The 12,743-nt window shown below is 33.7% G+C and overlaps 1 long non-coding RNA gene across 1 annotated transcript in view; it reads right to left on the bottom strand.

Annotated features, from left to right (window-relative positions):
• The window catches only part of LOC141514230 (uncharacterized), an 86,497-nt gene extending 74,043 nt beyond the window's left edge, over positions 1–12,454 (bottom strand). The window contains exon 1 of the long non-coding RNA XR_012475974.1: positions 12,335–12,454. This is a non-coding gene — a long non-coding RNA (uncharacterized LOC141514230). The remainder of the gene's footprint in view (positions 1–12,334) is intronic.
• Between the last annotated feature and the right edge of the window lie 289 nt (positions 12,455–12,743).

Genomic DNA, 12,743 nt, shown 5'->3' with positions numbered 1-12,743 from the left:
GGCCTCAGACACTTAATAATTACCTAGCTGTGTGACCTTGGACAACCCACTTAACCCCACTGCCTTGCAAAAACCTTAAGAAAAAAGAAAACAAAACCAAAAAAAACTAAGACTCTGAAAGATGTTACAGATGGAGATAAATAAATTTGTTAAGTCATCTGCTGATCATAGACATCCACCAAAATATTAAGGCAGGAAACATCAGTCACCACTTAGATGCTGTGGATTAAATTTAAAGAAAACCAGGATTCCCTTTAGAAATTCTCCAAATGATCTTATTCATAGATATTTTCATGATCTGTGAGGTCATGGATTTGGATTCTTGCTCTAATGATACTATATATGTTATATTTACAATCTTGTTCAATTTTTGTTCACATCTTCCTCTAGGTCCTCTATGGAGGTCAACCCAACATACTGGGGAATTTCCCCTAGGATCTCGTAATAGAACATGTGTATAAATTCAAGATACAGACTTTCTATTGGTTAATAGGCAGGCTAAGTGGTTCATTTGAAAGAGCATTGAACTCTGCGTCACAGGATCTAAATTTAAAAATGTGGCTCTGCTAATTATTACCTAATATTACCTATGACAAGATGCTGACCCTCACTGAACCTCAACTTCCTCATCTATAAAACAGAGTTGAACTGCATGGACCCTAGGGTTCCTTCTAGATCTAATTCTATGGTTTTTAACCTTTGCTTTATGACATGTCTACTTCCTTTTAGTGGAGGAAATAAATAATACCTCTTTGATGAAGTTTTTATTCTATTTCTGATTTGAAGCTTTTCATTGGTCATCTGCTACAACTTACTCACATTTTCCTGCCCCTCCTGCACAATATTCTATTATCTAACTCCTTGTGTATATATGGGTTTTTGCCTATGCCTAAAGTGCTGTTCCCTGCTCACATTTACCTACTGGCTTTCTTGGCTTCAATCAAACTTCAGGTTAAAGCCCTATCTTCTGTGGAAGACTGCTCCTGTGACATCTTCGAGGAAAGGGACAGTGACCTTGATTTTCTTTGTGTCTCTATCACTTAATATAGTATTGAACATATAACAATAATAATAACAATAACAACTAAAATTTATATAATACTTTGAGATTTGTAAAATGCTATATAAATATCTTTTGTAAGGAAGGAAATTATCAGTAATCTAAAGGGTAATGTAAAGCTACCTTGTGGGCCTAAATAAATTTGCAATATATTTTATAAGGATGAATTATATGAACAAGTTGACATAGAAGACATCACTTTGTTGAGTTTATAATTTATTATTTTTGAATTTTAAAAGTTTATTAAGTTTTGTTGTTAGGTAAATTCTATTTCCAAATATAACTCTCTTCTTCCCAGATAGCTATTCCATATAACAAAAAAAGAAAAAAGAAAGAAAAAATAAATAACACATCAATGGTCTCATAGTATCTTCAGTGTTCCATATCTAAAGTCCATCATCATCTTCTGGCAAGCTAGGTTTGGTCATTATTATTAGAGCATTTAGAATTTAGTTTAATTTAGTTTTCATTATTTACACTTGCATTGAATGAATAAATGAAAAACATTTCTTAATAATTTATTATATATCAGACACTCTACTAAGTATTGGGAACAGAAATACAAAGATGAGACAGTTTTTATCCTTGCATTCTAATATAGGGAGACAACATAAATAGAGGAGTGATGACTTTGCTCTGAGCATTTTATAAGTATTATCTCATTTGATCCTTGTACAACCCTAAAAAGTAGGCACTCTTATTTTTGTCATTTTACATTTGAAGAAACTGAGACAAAGAAATTGACTTACTATATGTAATAACAGTATCAGGTGGGATTTGAATTCAATTCTTTCTGACTCCAGGCTCAGTTTTATATATACATATATATAAATATGTATACACACATATATATATATGTGTATGTGTATGTGTATGTGTATGTGTATATGTATATGTATATGTATATGTATATGTATATGTATATGTATATCAATGAAGGATAACAGTTGAAAAGTCTAAGTGATACAGTGAGATCCATATATATTGACTAGAACCACAGTGAGATCCATGAAATATAAATATATATTGAATAGAACCACAAAAGCCAATCTACAGAAACATAAGGATTAGTATCACAAAGCATGAGAAGACAAACGGGGGGTTTAAATCTGCCCTGGTGGAAAAATACCATATAAAGATAGCAGATTGATTTAACCAAAGTGAAAGTATGTTGTATTAAAGCTGTACTAAGAGAACCCACATCTCCACTTTGCACAACCTTACACTTGAAACCTTGCATTGGTTCTATAACTGAGCAGCAACATTGTGTCACGGAAGTAGCCATAAACAAGGAATCATAAGGCCCAGATTCTAGTCTTGACTTTGCCATTGACTTACTGTGTGACCTTATTCAAAGGAATAACCATCTTCAGTTTTCTTTTCTGTCATATAAGTTAATATAATGTCATTTGCCTTAAATAGATTATATTTGAAGGAAATTAAGAGGCATAACCTCTGAAGGCAAGATTTATGAAGGACATAGGTCAGGCTTCAAATATTTGAAAGATTGTTTCTGGAAGTAGATTTAGGTACTCTATGGTTTTCCAGGGGTCAAATTCAATAAAACTCTTCCTCCAATTCTAATTGTAAGTTGAAGGTGATCCTGTGTTCTGTCTTTTACAAAATAATTAATTTTGAGTTTTTACAATTTTCCCCCGATCTTACTTCCCTCCCCCCACAGAAGGCAATTTCTCAGTCTTTACATTGTTTCCACGGTATACATTGATCCAAATTGAATGTGATGAGAGAGAAATCATATCCTTATGGAAGAAACATACAGTATAAGAAATAGCAAGATCAGACAATAAATAAGATAGCAGTTTTTTTCCCCTAAATTAAGGGTAATAGTCGTTGGTCTTTGTTCAAACTCCACAGTTCTTTCTCTGGATACAGATGGTATTCTACATCACAGACAGTCTCAAATTCTCCCTGATTGTTGTGCTGATGGAATGAGCAAGTCCATCAAGGTTGATCATCGCCCCCATGGTGCTGTTAGGGTGCACAGTGTTTTTCTGGTTCTGCTCATCTCACTCAATGTGATCCTTTGTTCTTGAAGGCTATGCACACAAAGCTCTGGGTCTGGTAGATTTTAACAAGTTGGGAGGATTTTAAGTCAGCCATCAAAGTACTGACCAACTTGACTAAGAAAGGAAACACTCAGCAGCAGAAGATTGGTCATGAGGTAACTAATTGTTTTTATCCATAGTGATTTTGAAATATTAGAAAGGTTGACCATTTAAATGAGTAGAGGCAGTATCCACAATATCACATTAAGTTGCAGACATTTTGATGTTTTAAAAACTCAATATCACTTTCTAACCTTTTTAACCCTCATTTGTAAAATGAGGATAATCCCATTGCCCAACCTATTTTATATATTTTATTTTAAATATGCAGAATAAATAAACTTTTCCATAGCACATTATAATAAAAAAGATGATTTCACAAGAAACTGCAAATCTATTATTTAAAACTTGCTATGCCTTTTAAATATATAAAAAAAGTTATGTAACATTTTTCCTTCCCTCCCCTAGCTCCACCATAAAGAATGAAATGAACTCAACCTATTTTATGTCAAAATAAGTCGCTACTAATGATTGATTAATTCATAATCTAGGTTTATACTGCCAGAAGAGAGTTGACAAGTTCTATTTAGAGCTGAAAGATATTTCAATGGCCTGCTAGATCAATTCTTTCATCTAGATAAGGAAATCCAAGCCAAGAAAAGTTGGTTTGTTTTAGGTCACACGGTTAAGAAAGTAGCAGATGGAAGATGTGGGAACCGAATGCAGGTCTTCTTGCACTAGACCCATTCTTGCTCTTTATTCTGTACCATACTAGTTCTCAGTTTGAGAATTCCAATTTGAAAAAAAATCGACCAGCTTTTGTAGGTTGAATTTTAGTGTAAATAAATTGTGTGTAAAACTCTTTCTACATGGGAAGTGAATCCTTGTCTTTTTTTAAAAAGAATATCATACCTACAAATCCCAAATGAAGAGCTCCTCCTGGCCCTGTAAACAGAAAATTAACCTATATTGGGCACAGAAAATATTATTTGGCATTTGTTGAGTAAATAGAAAAATAGTGAATAAATCATAAAATATAGTTTATTAAGTATGCTGTTTTCTGATCAGTGCTATGAACAATCACTGATTCCAGAGGATGGATATTGATTTATGATACATTTTTATAGAGAGGGGATGGATTCAGGGTATAAAATGAGAACTTTTGGGGTGGCTAGGTGGCATAGTGGATAAAGCACAGGCCTTGGAGTCAGGAGTACCTGGGTTCAAATCTGATCTTGGACACTTAATAATTACCTAGCCGTGTGGCCTTGGGCAAGCCACTTAACCCCATTTGCCTTGCAAAAACCTTAAAGAAAAAGACAGACCTTTTTTTCTCACTGTTGATGGGAAAATTTGTTTTGCCTAACTATTCACTTTTGTTTTCTTTTTTCCAGTGAAAGAAGCAGGAGGGAGAGAAAAAAAGATTTTTCTCAAGTGAAAAATTAAAATTAAATTTGAAAAAATATGCTCTGAGAAAGCTTTGTGAGTCAGAAGAGGCAATAACTTTCTGAGTCTGTCTTATCTCATAGATGACCGCATTTCAAGTCAACTCAATATACAAAGCAGAACAACTCAAATTGTAAAGAACTTAAATAAGATAAAAAAAGTTTCCTTCGTCAAAGGCTTTCAAATAGAATATGCAGAATTATTTTGCTGCCTCTCTTCCATTTTCGATTTTATGCTTTACTCCTTTATGGAGCTAAGATAATGATGAAAATATAGCTCACCATAATATTCAATTTAGGACCTGGTAAGCAGAGGACTGAACAGTATATCAAAGTGAAAATTGAACTTTTCTACTGCGTTATGTTTTTTTATCACCTACTCCTCCCTGAGATAATGTTTTCTCTGTCTGAAAAATGGTTTAAGTGAATTATGTCTACCGCCTTCTCAAACTATCAATAAGTGGTTCTATTTGGGGAAAGGAGGATGCTTTGGTGTCCTTCAATTGAATTTATTGCTAAGCTAATCCTGGGTCCAAGTGAGAATCATTGATATTAAATAGGCAGATTATTTAGAGAGATATAGGAAATATTTGGAAGGAGATGAGCACTTATTAAACAGAAATTTAATAAATATCAAGCACTTTACAAATTTACGTCATTCAATTTTTTTTAATTTTTCAAGGCAACGGGGTTAAGTGGCTTGCCCAAGGCTACATGGCTAGGTAATTATTAAGTGTCTGAGGTTGGATTTGAACCCAGGTACTCCTGACTCCAAGGCCAGTGCTCTATTCAGTGCGCCACCTAGCTGCCTCCTATTTCATTCAATTCTTACAGTAGCCCTAAAAGTTAGTTACTATTAGTATCTCTATTACAGTTGGGGAAATTGATATAAACGGAAGTTAAGTGACTTGCCTGAGGTCACTTATCGGTTAGAAAGTATATGAAGTTGGATATAAACTCAAGTCTTCATGACACCAAACTTAGCACTCTATCCATTGTATCAGCTAACTCCTTCTTTGATTAATTTGTTAGGGATAATATTCTTCAGCCCCTGGAGTTGTCCATTAGACTAAGAAATTAAGACCAACCCTATCTATAGGCATAAAAAACTGACCAACTACATGATATGATTTTTTTTGTGGGGGGAGGGAGTTGAGATCTTAGTGTTTGAGTATGGCCTAAAAATCACAAAGCTTCCCTTCTAAATCTTATATGGATTGAGATTGGGAATTCCTAGTTTGGAGTTGGATCAGTTGAACTTGAGATGTAAATAATCATGCTAATATTAATACTAGGAAAGGTTTAATTAAGCAAAAACATGTTAATACTAATACTGGGAAAGGTTCAATTAAGCAAAAAAAAATTATCTACAATAATTCTTACACTAATGCACTGTTGGTGGAGTTGTGAACTGATTCAAACATTTTGAAGAGCAATTTGGAATTGTACCCAAAAGGCAATGAACAGTGGTTACCTTTTGATCCATCAATACCACTACTATGTTTGTATCCCAAAGAGAACATAAGGAGTGGAAAAGAACCACATGTAAAAAAAATATTTATAGCAGCTCTTTTTGTAGTGACAAAGAATTGGAAATTAAGGGGATCCTAAGCAATTGGGGAATGATTGAAAAAATGATGGTATATGAATGTGATGGAATTCTATTGTTCTATAGGAAATCATGAATGGATAGACTTCAGAAAACTTAGAAAAGCTTGCATAAACTGATGCTGAATGAAGTGATCGGAATCAGGAAGACATTGTACACATTAACAGCAAGATTGTGAGATGATCAACTATGATGGACTTAGCTCCCTCAGCAGTTCTATGATCAAGGACAATTCTAAAAGACTTGATAGACAATGTCATCCACATCTAGAGAAAAAACCAAGGAATCTGAATGCAGAGCAAAGCATACATGTTCACTCCTTAAATCTTCTTTTATATTCTTTCTCATGTTTTTCCCTTTACTTCTAATTCTTCTTTTATATTATGACTAATATGGAAATATATTGAACACAATTATATATGTAAAACCTAAATCAGATTATTCCTTGCCAAGGGAGAGGGAAAGAAAGGGAGGATGGCAGAAAACTGTGGAACTCTAAAGTTTACAAAAACATAAATGTTGTAAACTATCTGTATGTAATTGGAAAAAATAAAATAAAATAAATATTAAAAACAGCTCTTACTTTATGTCAAGTACTGTTCTACACATTAAAAAACTAAAGAAAGAATGAAAATAATCCCTGCTCTTAAAGAGCTTGCATTCTAAATGTTGGAGACAGCATGTAATTAAATAGGTACAAGATACATGCAGAATAGATGGAAAGTAATCATAGAGGGAAAGATCCTAGCAACTGATAGATTGATCTCCTGACAGAGATGATTCCCTAAAGGGTTATAGAGACTAGGGATGGAGACTGGAAGTGATGTCAGAGTTTTAAAGAAACTTGAACCTTCTAGAGAAACTATAAAGTTCTCCAAGGATCTCTTCCTCTGATGCCTCATCATGGTATTTGAGGTTAAAATAGGTTTCAAGAGACTATAAATAAAGTAGATTCTAACCAGTCCTACTGACTTTGAGAATAAGCTCACTGATGAATTATGTGCCTTTGGTCTGAAGATCCATCTAGTTTTAGGTGCAAAGAGATTCATCGTTAGGTCACCGAAAGATGCATTTTCCCATCTATCTAAGTTCATTAAATAAACTATTAAGACATGGGATAATTGGATACACACTGGTTCAAGTTGTATGCACAGAAAAGAAATTATATATTCAAGATGTGGAAGTTTTATAAAGAAGTGATAAAATCTTCTAGAACAAAGAAAAATGACTACAAGAGGACCAGTTTAGGCATCTACCCATCCTTACAATGAAAAGATGAAATCAGGTTAATTCTCAGTAGGCAGAAAATTTGGGCTTAAATGGAACTAAAAATAGTTTTAATCCAAGAATAATTTTGAAGCGTGAAAAGAAAAGCCTGATTTTTAGTGACCAAAGGAATGGAAGAAATCACTCTGTTCTTGGATTAAGAGAATGAATCAGAAAAACCCAAATGCCATACAAACTGTGATGTACTGAGGAATATACTGTGGAATCTTCTTGTGGTAGAAACCCAAGAAATGTCACAAATCATTATTTTTTGGTACTATTTCCTGAATTATGGTATTTGGATTTTTATTTTTGATTTTACTTAATAGTATTTTTATTCCCAATTACATGTAATGATAGTTTTCAACATTCATTTTTGTAAGATTTGAATTTCTAAATTTTTCCTCCCTTTTCCCCTTACCTCTCCTGTCCCTAAGACAGCAAGGGATTTGATAAAGATCATGCATATACAATTATGTTATACATATTTCTGCATTAGTTATGCTGTGAAAGAAGAATCAGGACAAAAAGGAAAAAATCATGAGAAAGAAAAAACAAAAAATGATTTTAGAAAAGAATATACTTTGATGTGCATTCAGACTCCATTAATTCTTTCTCTGAATGGAAATGTCATGCTTTTTAGGTTTTTTGCAAGGCAGATGGGGTTAAGTGGCTTGACCAAGGCCATACAGCTAGGTAATTACTAAGTGTCTGAGACCAGATTTGAACCCAGGTACTCCTGACTCCAGGGCCGGTGCTTTATCTACTATGCCACCTAGCTGTCCCAGGAAATGTCATTTTCTAACAAAACTTTTGCCTTTGTCTTCAATCACCGAACTGCTGAGAGAGCTAAGTCTATCATAGTTGATCATCATATAATGTTAGTGATAACATTTTCAATGTTCTCTTGGTTCTACTCATTTCACTCAGCATCAGTTTATGCAAGTATTTCCAGGTTTTTCTGAACTCCATCTGCTCATCATTTCTTATAGCACAGTAGTATTCCATTGCATTCCTAAACCAATACTTGTTCAGCCATTTCCTAATTGATGGACATCTCAATTTCCAGTTCTTTCCCCAAACCAAAAGACCTGCTATAAATATTTTTGTATGTAGGTTTTTTCCCATTTTTTTTTATATCTTTGGGATACAAACTTAGCAGTGATATTTCTGAAAAGGCAGTGTTTTCTGTGTTCCCATGCAAATGCTGCAGTCAAGAAATATTATGAAAGTTCAATAAGAGAAAGAATATTGTGGAACACAGTACTGAAGCTTCATGAAAGAGATAAAACTTGAAAACTAGGATTTGGCAGATTTGTGGGATTCCATATCTTAATTTTGACTAGTCTATACAAGTCAGTAGTTAAGAATGGTTCTCTCTATTGAAATTGAGTTCTTTTACTTATGGTTCATAGAATCAAAGGATTGAAAGATGAGTTTTTTTTCTTGCCATATTATTCTGAAACCACTCCCTTTGTCATTTCTTATAATGCAGCAATAGTATTCCATCAAAATCACATACTACTATTTTTTCAGCCATTTCCCAATTGATGGACATTACCATCAATTTTCAGTACTTTCAATACCACAAAAAGATTTGCTATAAATATTTTTGTACAATACATCCTTTTGTTTATTTTATTTTTATTTTATTTTTTTAGGTTTTTTGCAAGGCAAATGGGGTTAAGTGGGTTGCCCAAGGCCACACAGCTAGGTAATTATTAAGTGTTTGAGACTGGATCTGAACCCAGGTACTCCTGACTCCAAGGCCGGTGCTTTATCCACCTAGCTGCCCCCTTTTGTTTATTTTTAAAGATTTCTTTGAGATACAGTTTTAATAGTGGTATTCCTGGGTCATTGGGTATGCATAGTTTTATAGTCTTTTGAGGATAATTCCCCATTGTCCTTCAGAATGATTGGATCAGTTTACAACTCCACTAACAGTATATTAGTGCCGCAATTTTCCCACATCCCTTCCAACATTTGTCATTTTCCTTTTCTGCCATTAGCCAATCTGAGATTTCTTGCTATTCTGTAATAATTTCTCCTAATTCACTCTTTTGCTGAGTCCCCTTTTGCATGTAACCAGGAGCAGAACAGATATCTTTAGCCTCTTCTTTCTCCCATTCTTCTCTAAGGAAACTTTAATTTCTTCCAGGAGAGGAAGCAGAAAGTTGGAGCCAAAGGCCACCACTCTGTTCTCCTCAGAGAGAGAGAAAGTACTGTACTAGAATTATATCTCTCTTCTTCCTTAAATAATATTAGTTTTAGGGAATATGATCAAGTTTAATCTATTTTCTGTCATTTTGGGGAGGAATGGAAAACCCCAAATTTTACATCCAAAGCTTGATACCTATCCTACTAAATACCAAGTCCATAATGAACACACATAATTAATAACCAAAAAAACCTATTTATCCAAAACAATAGCAAAACAGAAATAAGAGAAAGTATATATGAGAATATATGGAGACACTTCAGAGTGCAGGAACTCCTACATTAGGAATGAAGCTACTCAGTTCAGCCAAAAGAGAGTCCTAAGGGGACACTCCCCAAAGTCTCTAGTATAGCAAGACAGGGTTAGGAACATAGTGCATATTGCTAGCTCCCCTCATGTATTCCTGGACTCTTTGCCTTCAGTAGCCTGAAGGGGGCATTTTCATGATCTCTTTGAGATTCAAAACCTCTTCCATTTTCCCTTTCAAAGCAGCAAGCCACAAAACCTGAAGCATTGTGAACTTGGAAGAGTCCTGAAAAAGACTGAAGAAGAACTCACACTCTTATCAGTTCATTGTGTCCCTGATCCAGAGCAGGTCATCATTTCCAGCAATGAGGATTCAATCCCATATCACTGAACATTGAGAGAGTGAGATTACACATAAATGCCAGTTATTTTTGTTTCTAACTTACGATTTTAGGAACCATGAAACAAATCATATCTTTTCTAAAGTACTTTAGGTCTATGACAGCAAATTATATCAAAAGAAGACTTTATACACAAAACACAAAAAAGAATAGATATGTGTGGAATTACTTCATTGAAGTATTCTTTACTTTGCCGAAGGATTCGATTTCTTTAAATTATCAACTAACATATGCTTCCTTTGACAAAAAAATAAATTATACACAACTTTCCATGAGCATATCTATGGTTGCATTATGTAAATACCTGCTTAAGACAATTTTCTTCAAAACATGATACTTTTAAAAAATCTTGTTTGTCCTGAGAAATTTAATAATTTTCAAATCATCACTTTGTCATCCTTTGCAAAAATGCCTTAAGATTATCCCTTACACTTGTTTCATCTTGATAGATATCAGGGCATGAGTAGAACCATATTCTCTGACAAATGATTTATGCCATTGAATGAACTGGATAATATAATTGGATTGGGGGTGAGTGGTCAAGGTTCACCAAGGGACAAGAGAAAGTCCGGTGTTTGATGATTTTTTTGTAAAGAAGAAGATTATTTTTGGACAGAAGATGAATCTTATTCTAGAGCTATGTTGACTTTCATGGACTGAGGAAATTATGATGTAATAAAACCACAATGGAAGTGCAGTAGTTATAGCTACAAATGCCTATTTAGGATGCAAATGCAATTTAGGATAAAAGGTAGGGTTACTGGTTACCTACAGGAATGGATATGGTAAGGGAATTTTTATCCAACTAAAATGACATTTTGTGATCAGGGAGACATTAAAATCATAAAGATTTATTATTAAAATAGTCTACTTTTAGAAAAAAGTAAGGTGAAACTGATGGAATATCTGTGGAAGTATTTTGTAGATTTTCTTGTCAAATGGAGAAAATGAGTGATGAGTTTCTGATATCATCCCCAAAATGGCAGAATAGAGTTATAAGCAGGGTCACTAACTCTCCAGAGATCATTAACAGGTCACATCATTGTTACAGGCACCACCATAAAAATAACTGATTTAGAGTTTACAAACTGTTTTGGAGTTTATAAAATATATAATTTCATTTTTATCTTCAAAAAAATTCTGTAAACCATTGCTATTATCATCTTATACAGGAGGGAATCAATATGAAGAAGTATTTTTATACAAGGCTATACAAGTAGTCAGTGACAGAGCAGAAACTTGAACTTAGGTTATTCCAATTGTTAATGCAATGGATTTTTTTTACTACAGTTTCTTCCTGTCTTATAGTATATGCCTTCTGAAGATCTCTCTTTGAGAAAAGCCAAGATCTGATAAATGAACTCGTCACTAATAATTTCAAACTTCATGTAGTAAAGAAAACAAGGGCAATAAGCTTCTGAACCTTATGCTAAAAAAACCCAATAAAGTTTGTTTTACTGGTCAGAGAAGCAAAAATGACAGGAACATTAGAAGAAAATTATTTTGTGGTAGATAAGTTGATAAATTCTAGGCATTCTCAGATATGTACTCTTGGTTTTAGGGAAGAAGGTTTTTGAAAATTCAGAGAAAAGATTGGGATGATCCCATGACCTGACATTTAAAAATGAATATGGCTCATGATGAATGGAATGCTTTTAAGAATGAAATTTTGATGAGTAAAGTTCAAATGACTCTGTAGATCAAAAATGGAGAAAGATCTTTAGAGGCTGCTATAGCTGCAAGTTATAATACAATGGGGAAATATACTATAGTCAGAAATGTCCAGAAATATTTGCAACTTGGCCAAAATATTGAGAACAACTAGAGTCAGTTTTGTTTGGGTTCTACTTTAACCAGAAAATTCCATTTGCATATAGAGAATACTGATGAGGAAATACCTTGATTGGTAGCACAGTAGGAAATCAAAAAGGTTCTAAAAATGAAGAGGGGAAAAAGTCCATTAGATACATAAGACTATTTTGTCAGTCAATTAACAGGAAGTCAAAGGGTAGGTTTTACATACCTTTTGCCTGGTATAACTACCACCTTGCTTATAGTGTGCTACATTTGTTCAGCACTTTTGGAGTATTATATCCAATTATATCCAATATGGCAGCTAGATGGTAAAGTATATGGAGAGCTGAACTTAGAGACAGGGAAATCTGAGGTAAAATTCTACCTCTGACACTTGTTAATAGTGAAACTCTGGACAACTGACTGGCCTTTGTTAAGTCTCACTTTCCTCCTCTGTAAGATAATGATGATGATGATGATGATAATAATAATAATAATCTACATTACAGGATTGTTGAATATAAATATATATTCACATGAGTACATATACTCATATGTCTACACATTTATATACACATACATATATATATATATATATATATACACATATATTAGGATTTGCAGATTTTAAAGCTCTC

This window comes from Macrotis lagotis, chromosome 1 (genome assembly GCF_037893015.1).
Source record: "Macrotis lagotis isolate mMagLag1 chromosome 1, bilby.v1.9.chrom.fasta, whole genome shotgun sequence".
NCBI lineage: Eukaryota > Metazoa > Chordata > Mammalia > Peramelemorphia > Peramelidae > Macrotis > Macrotis lagotis.
This window is presented reverse-complemented; position numbering and strand designations above follow the sequence as displayed.